Genomic DNA, 7,500 nt, shown 5'->3' with positions numbered 1-7,500 from the left:
TTAATCATATAAATGCATACAAATAAATATTAATATCATAGATATTAAATTTTTTGTAAAATTCAAAAAATGAATTTTAGCATTATATATAATAAAATCTATCAACACTTTATCAAATCATTAGTATTTATTTTATGTTAATATGCTTAAAAAGCAAATTAATTTAAATAAACTTAATATCACCAATGATCTTTTGATAAATACTTTATTATGTTAATAGATTACAATGTCCTTATATGAAAAAAATGCACATTATTTTTTTAATTATTTAATGATGAATTTTTCATAATGGATATTCAGGTTCATCGGGCTTAACCTCTAAGCAGTTTCACGTACTATTTAACTCTCTATTCAGAGTTCTTTTCAACTTTCCCTCACGGTACTTGTTTACTATCGGTCTCATGGTTATATTTAGTTTTAGATGGAGTTTACCACCCACTTAGTGCTGCACTATCAAGCAACACGACTCTTTGGAAATATCTTTCTAGTAATCATTAACGTTATACGGGCCTGGCACCCTCTATGGGTAAATGGCCTCATTTAAGAAGGACTTAAATCGTTAATTTCTCATACTAGATATTAAGATATTCCATACACTGCATCTCACATTTGACATATAGACAAAGTGACTTAGTGCTGAACTATTTTCTTTTCGCTCGCCGCTACTAAGAAAATCCTTGTTAGTTTCTTTTCCTCCCCTCATTAATATGCTTAAATTCAGGGGGTAATCCCATATGAGTTGAGGTTGTTTTAATATTCTTTTTTTATCTTCTCACAATTTAATAAAAAAATTATATCATCTTTTCATCTCTATTTTTCTTTTCTCCTTTTATATATTGTAAATATATAAAAATAATAATAATGTAAAATGAGGCAATCCTAGAATAAAAAATTTAATTTTTATGCTAGACATTCCTCCTTTTAATTACATATATAAATTATTATTTTATATATATATATATAAATAATATGAAAATTTTTTGTAAAGAATACTTAGATTCAATATTTTCATCATTTCATTTTATTTGAGAGGATTTTTTTTTTAAAGAATATATAATAAATAAAATTCATTATATATCTTTATTTTTTTTGCTATTAATATTATGAATTATTTAAAATCCAATAATATACACATTTGCTTAAATTCAATTATTTTTATAAAAGAATAAGCAACTTATTTAGCATAGTCTTACAACCCTCAACCATATGTAGTCCAAGCAGTACTTTAAAATTGAATTTAATGTACATAACAGCATGGACTGCGATATGCGTTCAAAATGTCGATGTTCATGTGTCCTGCAGTTCACACGATGACGCACAGTTTGCTGCGTTCTTCATCGACCCATGAGCCAAGTGATCCACCGCTTAGAGTATTTTTTTATTTATTTTTATTTATAACAAATGTCAATTTTTTTTTGCATATATTAATTGAAAGAGTAAAATTAAATAATATTAATAATATATAAATTGATTTTCTTTCAATAATATATATCAAATATATTTAACTCTAAACATTTTTATTAAGTTGCGAATGTCTTAGTTCAACAATAATACAGTGGTGGTATTTATTATGATTCAATTATTTTGTATTTTTTTAATCATTTTATGTATATATATAATAATATAATAAATATATACCACTTTTGTTATTGTGAACAAATTAACTTATCATTCAATCAAATGAATAATAAGTACAACTTTTTATTTTCATGTTTAAAGGTTTTTAAAAGAAAAAAATAAGAAAAAACATTACAAAATGTACCATCATATATTATATTTAATATGATATAATTGATGGATCACAAATTGAATGAAAAAGAATAAAAAGAATTATGGATTCAAAATAATTATATAAATTTTTTTTTTTTTTTCTTTTTTTTTTTTTTTTTTTTTTCTTTTTGTTCGTTTGTTTGCTTGTCTGTTTGTTTGTTTGTTTGTTTGTTTGTTTTTCTTACGGATATGGAACACAATAATGATCCTTCCGCAGGTTCACCTACGGAAACCTTGTTACGACTTTTACTTCCTCTAAATAATCAAGTTCGGTCAACTTTTGCGAAACAACCGTGACACACGAGGCGTCACAGTGATCACGTCCGGAGACCTCACTAAATAATTCAATCGGTAGTAGCGACGGGCGGTATGTACAAAGGGCAGGGACTTAATCAATGCGAGTTAATAACTCGCACTTACTGGGAATTCCAAGTTCATGTGAACAGTTTCAGTTCACAATCCCAAGCATGAAAGTGGTTCAGCGGTTTACCCGGACCTCTCGGTCTAGGAAATACACGTTGATACTTTCATTGTAGCGCGCGTGCAGCCCAGGACATCTAAGGGCATCACAGACCTGTTATTGCTCAATCTCGTTACTGCTAGACGCAATTTGTCCATTTAAGAAGCTAGTGTCCTTATAATGGGACAAACCAACAGGTACGACTCCACTTATATAAACACATTCAAACACTTGTACATTCAAGATGTACGCATGAAAGAAGGCTATATAAGTTTCAACATCATAATCCTGAAAGCATCTATTTAATATATTTGAGTCTCGTTCGTTATCGGAATTAACCAGACAAATCACTCCACGAACTAAGAACGGCCATGCACCACCACCCATAGATTCGAGAAAGAGCTATCAATCTGTCTTACACGCTTATGTTCGGACCTGGTAAGTTTTCCCGTGTTGAGTCAAATTAAGCCGCAGGCTCCACTCCTGGTGGTGCCCTTCCGTCAATTCCTTTAAGTTTCAGCTTTGCAACCATACTTCCCCCGGAGCCCAAAAGCTTTGGTTTCCCGGGAAGCGACTGAGAGAGCCATAGTAGTAGCTACACCCAATTGCTAGCTGGCATCGTTTATGGTTAGAACTAGGGCGGTATCTGATCGCCTTCGAACCTCTAACTTTCGTTCTTGATTAATGAAAACATCTTTGGCAAATGCTTTCGCTTAAGTTAGTCTTACGACGGTCCAAGAATTTCACCTCTCGCGTCGTAATACTAATGCCCCCAAACTGCTTCTATTAATCATTACCTCTTGATCTAAAAACCAATGAAAGTAGAACAGAGGTCTTATTTCATTATTCCATGCACAAAATATTCAGGCATTTGGAGCCTGCTTTAAGCACTCTAATTTGTTCAAAGTAATTGTACCGGCCCACAACAACACTCGATGAAGAGCACTGAAGTAGGTTTAAATAGGAGGAATATATAAAAAATACATTGTATTAATTATATATAAGAACTCCACCGGTAATACGCTTACATACATAAGGTAATGTACATACCACAATATATAGTTGTACTACCCGTATGAAGCACAAATTCAACTACGAACGTTTTAACCGCAACAACTTTAATATACGCTATTGGAGCTGGAATTACCGCGGCTGCTGGCACCAGACTTGCCCTCCAATAGGTCCTTGTTAAAGGATTTAAAGTGTACTCATTCCAATTACAGGGCCTCGGATATGAGTCCTGTATTGTTATTTTTCGTCACTACCTCCCCGAACTGGGAGTGGGTAATTTACGCGCCTGCTGCCTTCCTTAGATGTGGTAGCCGTTTCTCAGGCTCCCTCTCCGGAATCGAACCCTGATTCCCCGTTACCCGTTGCAACCATGGTAGTCCTAGATACTACCATCAAAAGTTGATAGGGCAGACATTTGAAAGATCTGTCGTCGGTACGGGACCATACGATCTGCAAGTTATCTAGAGTTCAACCAATTTAACGATCAAATGATCGCTTGGTTTTAGTCTAATAAAAGCACACGTTCCATAAGGTCCGTGTTTATATTGCATGTATTAGCTCTAGAATTACCACAGTTATCCAAGTAACTGTTAACGATCTATGGAACCATAACTGATATAATGAGCCTTTTGCGGTTTCACTTTTAATTTGTTTGTACTTAGACATGCATGGCTTAATCTTTGAGACAAGCATATAACTACTGGCAGGATCAACCAGAATAATATTTTTATTTATATATTTTTCTTTGTTTTTCATATTTGAAAATTTCATAAATTACGGTGTATATAAAAAGTAAAGGGGCGACCCCCCTTTAGCTTTTCTTATCAAAATTCAAAAACCGTTTTTTATGAAAAAGAATTTTCGTTCTCTATATTATATATTTTATATAAAAATATAAGAACGATATTTCTTCTTAATATTTGCCAATTTTCAAATAATTTATCATTCTTAATAACATTTTACTTTTTTTTTTCAAATGCATTTTTAATGTAATAATTTCATATATTACATAATTTTTCTCTTTGAATTGAAATTAATAATTTCATAATTCTATTTTTTAATCATAAATATATATGATTGAAAAAATTTTCTCCTCTTTTCCTTTGTTTAAAATTTAATTTTTCTTATAAATTTTTGTTTTTCTTATTTTTTTCTCTTCATCATCTGTTTAATTTCCTGTATTTATACAAGAAACAAACAGTTGAGGATAATTTCTATGTAATGCTAGTATAGAATATAAAATTTTGAATTCAAAAATTTATTTCTATTTAAACTAACTATAGAAAACCAGGAATAAAATACAATAACACCAATATGCCATAACATGTTAGTATAGAATATAGATTCTTCATATATGTATATATATTCGAAAATTTTTTCTATTTAAACTAACGTATGGAAAACCAGGAATAAAATCATAATATTACCAGTTTAATATGGCTCAAATTCGAGTTTCATATAGTTATGATTCGATTTATATGCTTCAATATCATTGGTTAGTTAACTTTTGATATTTTCATATTATATCACATGCCTTCACCGTGAGTGTTTTTTGCCATGCACACCTCACATTGTCAAAAATGTATGGGAAAAATTCATTTCAATACATTTCAGTTTGATTTGAAATGTCTTTATTATATATTTTAATGGCAATATGCCAAGGTTATATTCCATAACTCTTTATTTAAACTAACGTATGGAAAACCAGGCATAAAATCACAATATTACCAGTTTAATATGGCTCAAATTCGAGTTTCATATAGTTATGATTCGATTTATATGTTTCAATATCATTGGTTAGTTAACTTTTGATATTTTCATATTATATCACATGCCTTCACCGTGAGTGTTTTTTGCCATGCACACCTCACATTGTCAAAAATGTATGGGAAAAATTCATTTCAATACATTTCAGTTTGATTTGAAATGTCTTTATTATATATTTTAGTGCCAATATGCCAAGGTTATATTCCATAACATGTTAGTATTAGAATATAGATTCTTCATATATGTATATATATTCGAAAATTTTTTCTATTTAAACTAACGTATGGAAAACCAGGCATAAAATCACAATATTACCAGTTTAATATGGCTTAAATTCGAGTTTCATATAGTTATGATTCGATTTATATGCTTCAATATCATTGGTTAGTTAACTTTTGATATTTTCATATTATATTTCACATGCCTTCACCGTGAGTGTTTTTTGCCATGCACACCTCACATTGTCAAAAATGTATGGGAAAAATTCATTTCAATACATTTCAGTTTGATTTGAAATGTCTTTATTATATATTTTAGTGCCAATATGCCAAGGTTATATTCCATAACATGTTAGTATTAGAATATAGATTCTTCATATATGTATAGATATTCGAAAATTTTTTCTATTTAAACTAACGTATGGAAAACCAGGCATAAAATCACAATATTACCAGTTTAATATGGCTTAAATTCGAGTTTCATATAGTTATGATTCGATTTATATGCTTCAATATCATTGGTTAGTTAACTTTTGATATTTTCATATTATTTCACATGCCTTCACCGTGAGTGTTTTTTGCCATGCACACCTCACATTGTCAAAAATGTATGGGAAAAATTCATTTCAATACATTTCAGTTTGATTTGAAATGTCTTTATTATATATTTTAATGGCAATATGCCAAGGTTATATTCCATAAAATGTTAGTATAGAATATAGATTCTTCATATATGTATATATATTCGAGAATTTTTTTCTATTTAAACTAACGTATGGAAAACCAGGCATAAAATCACAATATTACCAGTTTAATATGGCTCAAATTCGAGTTTCATATAGTTATGATTCGATTTATATGCTTCAATATCATTGGTTAGTTAACTTTTGATATTTTCATATTATATCACATGCCTTCACCGTGAGTGTTTTTTGCCATGCACACCTCACATTGTCAAAAATGTATGGGAAAAATTCATTTCAATACATTTCAGTTTGATTTGAAATGTCTTTATTATATATTTTAGTGCCAATATGCCAAGGTTATATTCCATAACTCTTTATTTAAACTAACGTATGGAAAACCAGGCATAAAATCACAATATTACCAGTTTAATATGGCTTAAATTCGAGTTTCATATAGTTATGATTCGATTTATATGCTTCAATATCATTGGTTAGTTAACTTTTGATATTTTCATATTATATTTCACATGCCTTCACCGTGAGTGTTTTTTGCCATGCACACCTCACATTGTCAAAAATGTATGGGAAAAATTCATTTCAATACATTTCAGTTTGATTTGAAATGTCTTTATTATATATTTTAATGGCAATATGCCAAGGTTATATTCCATAACTCTTTATTTAAACTAACGTATGGAAAACCAGGCACAAAATCACAATATTACCAGTTTAATATGGCTTAAATTCGAGTTTCATATAGTTATGATTCGATTTATATGCTTCAATATCATTGGTTAGTTAACTTTTGATATTTTCATATTATATCACATGCCTTCACCGTGAGTGTTTTTTGCCATGCACACCTCACATTGTCAAAAATGTATGGGAAAAATTCATTTCAATACATTTCAGTTTGATTTGAAATGTCTTTATTATATATTTTAATGGCAATATGCCAAGGTTATATTCCATAAAATGTTAGTATAGAATATAGATTCTTCATATATGTATATATATTCGAGAATTTTTTTCTATTTAAACTAACGTATGGAAAACCAGGCATAAAATCACAATATTACCAGTTTAATATGGCTCAAATTCGAGTTTCATATAGTTATGATTCGATTTATATGCTTCAATATCATTGGTTAGTTAACTTTTGATATTTTCATATTATATCACATGCCTTCACCGTGAGTGTTTTTTGCCATGCACACCTCACATTGTCAAAAATGTATGGGAAAAATTCATTTCAATACATTTCAGTTTGATTTGAAATGTCTTTATTATATATTTTAGTGCCAATATGCCAAGGTTATATTCCATAACTCTTTATTTAAACTAACGTATGGAAAACCAGGCATAAAATCACAATATTACCAGTTTAATATGGCTTAAATTCGAGTTTCATATAGTTATGATTCGATTTATATGCTTCAATATCATTGGTTAGTTAACTTTTGATATTTTCATATTATATTTCACATGCCTTCACCGTGAGTGTTTTTTGCCATGCACACCTCACATTGTCAAAAATGTATGGGAAAAATTCATTTCAATACATTTCAGTTTGATTTGAAATGTCTTT

General features: G+C 29.6%; 1 non-coding gene and 2 pseudogenes across 1 annotated transcript; all 3 read right to left on the bottom strand.

The window, feature by feature from the left end:
- LOC129252780 (large subunit ribosomal RNA) overlaps nt 1-748 on the bottom strand; it is a 3,704-nt pseudogene extending 2,956 nt beyond the window's left edge.
- Nucleotides 749-1,192: 444 nt separating this feature from the next.
- LOC129252782 (5.8S ribosomal RNA) lies at nt 1,193-1,373 on the bottom strand (annotated as a pseudogene).
- A 597-nt stretch (nt 1,374-1,970) lies between these two features.
- LOC129252783 (small subunit ribosomal RNA) lies at nt 1,971-3,961 on the bottom strand. The gene has a single exon (XR_008583638.1). It is a non-coding gene; the product is annotated as a small subunit ribosomal RNA (ribosomal RNA).
- Nucleotides 3,962-7,500: the final 3,539 nt, after the last annotated feature.

The sequence above is a fragment of the Anastrepha obliqua genome, unplaced genomic scaffold (assembly GCF_027943255.1).
Source record: "Anastrepha obliqua isolate idAnaObli1 unplaced genomic scaffold, idAnaObli1_1.0 ptg000373l, whole genome shotgun sequence".
NCBI lineage: Eukaryota > Metazoa > Arthropoda > Insecta > Diptera > Tephritidae > Anastrepha > Anastrepha obliqua.
The sequence above is the reverse complement of the archived record's forward strand: the minus strand, read 5'-3'. Positions and strand labels throughout refer to the sequence as shown.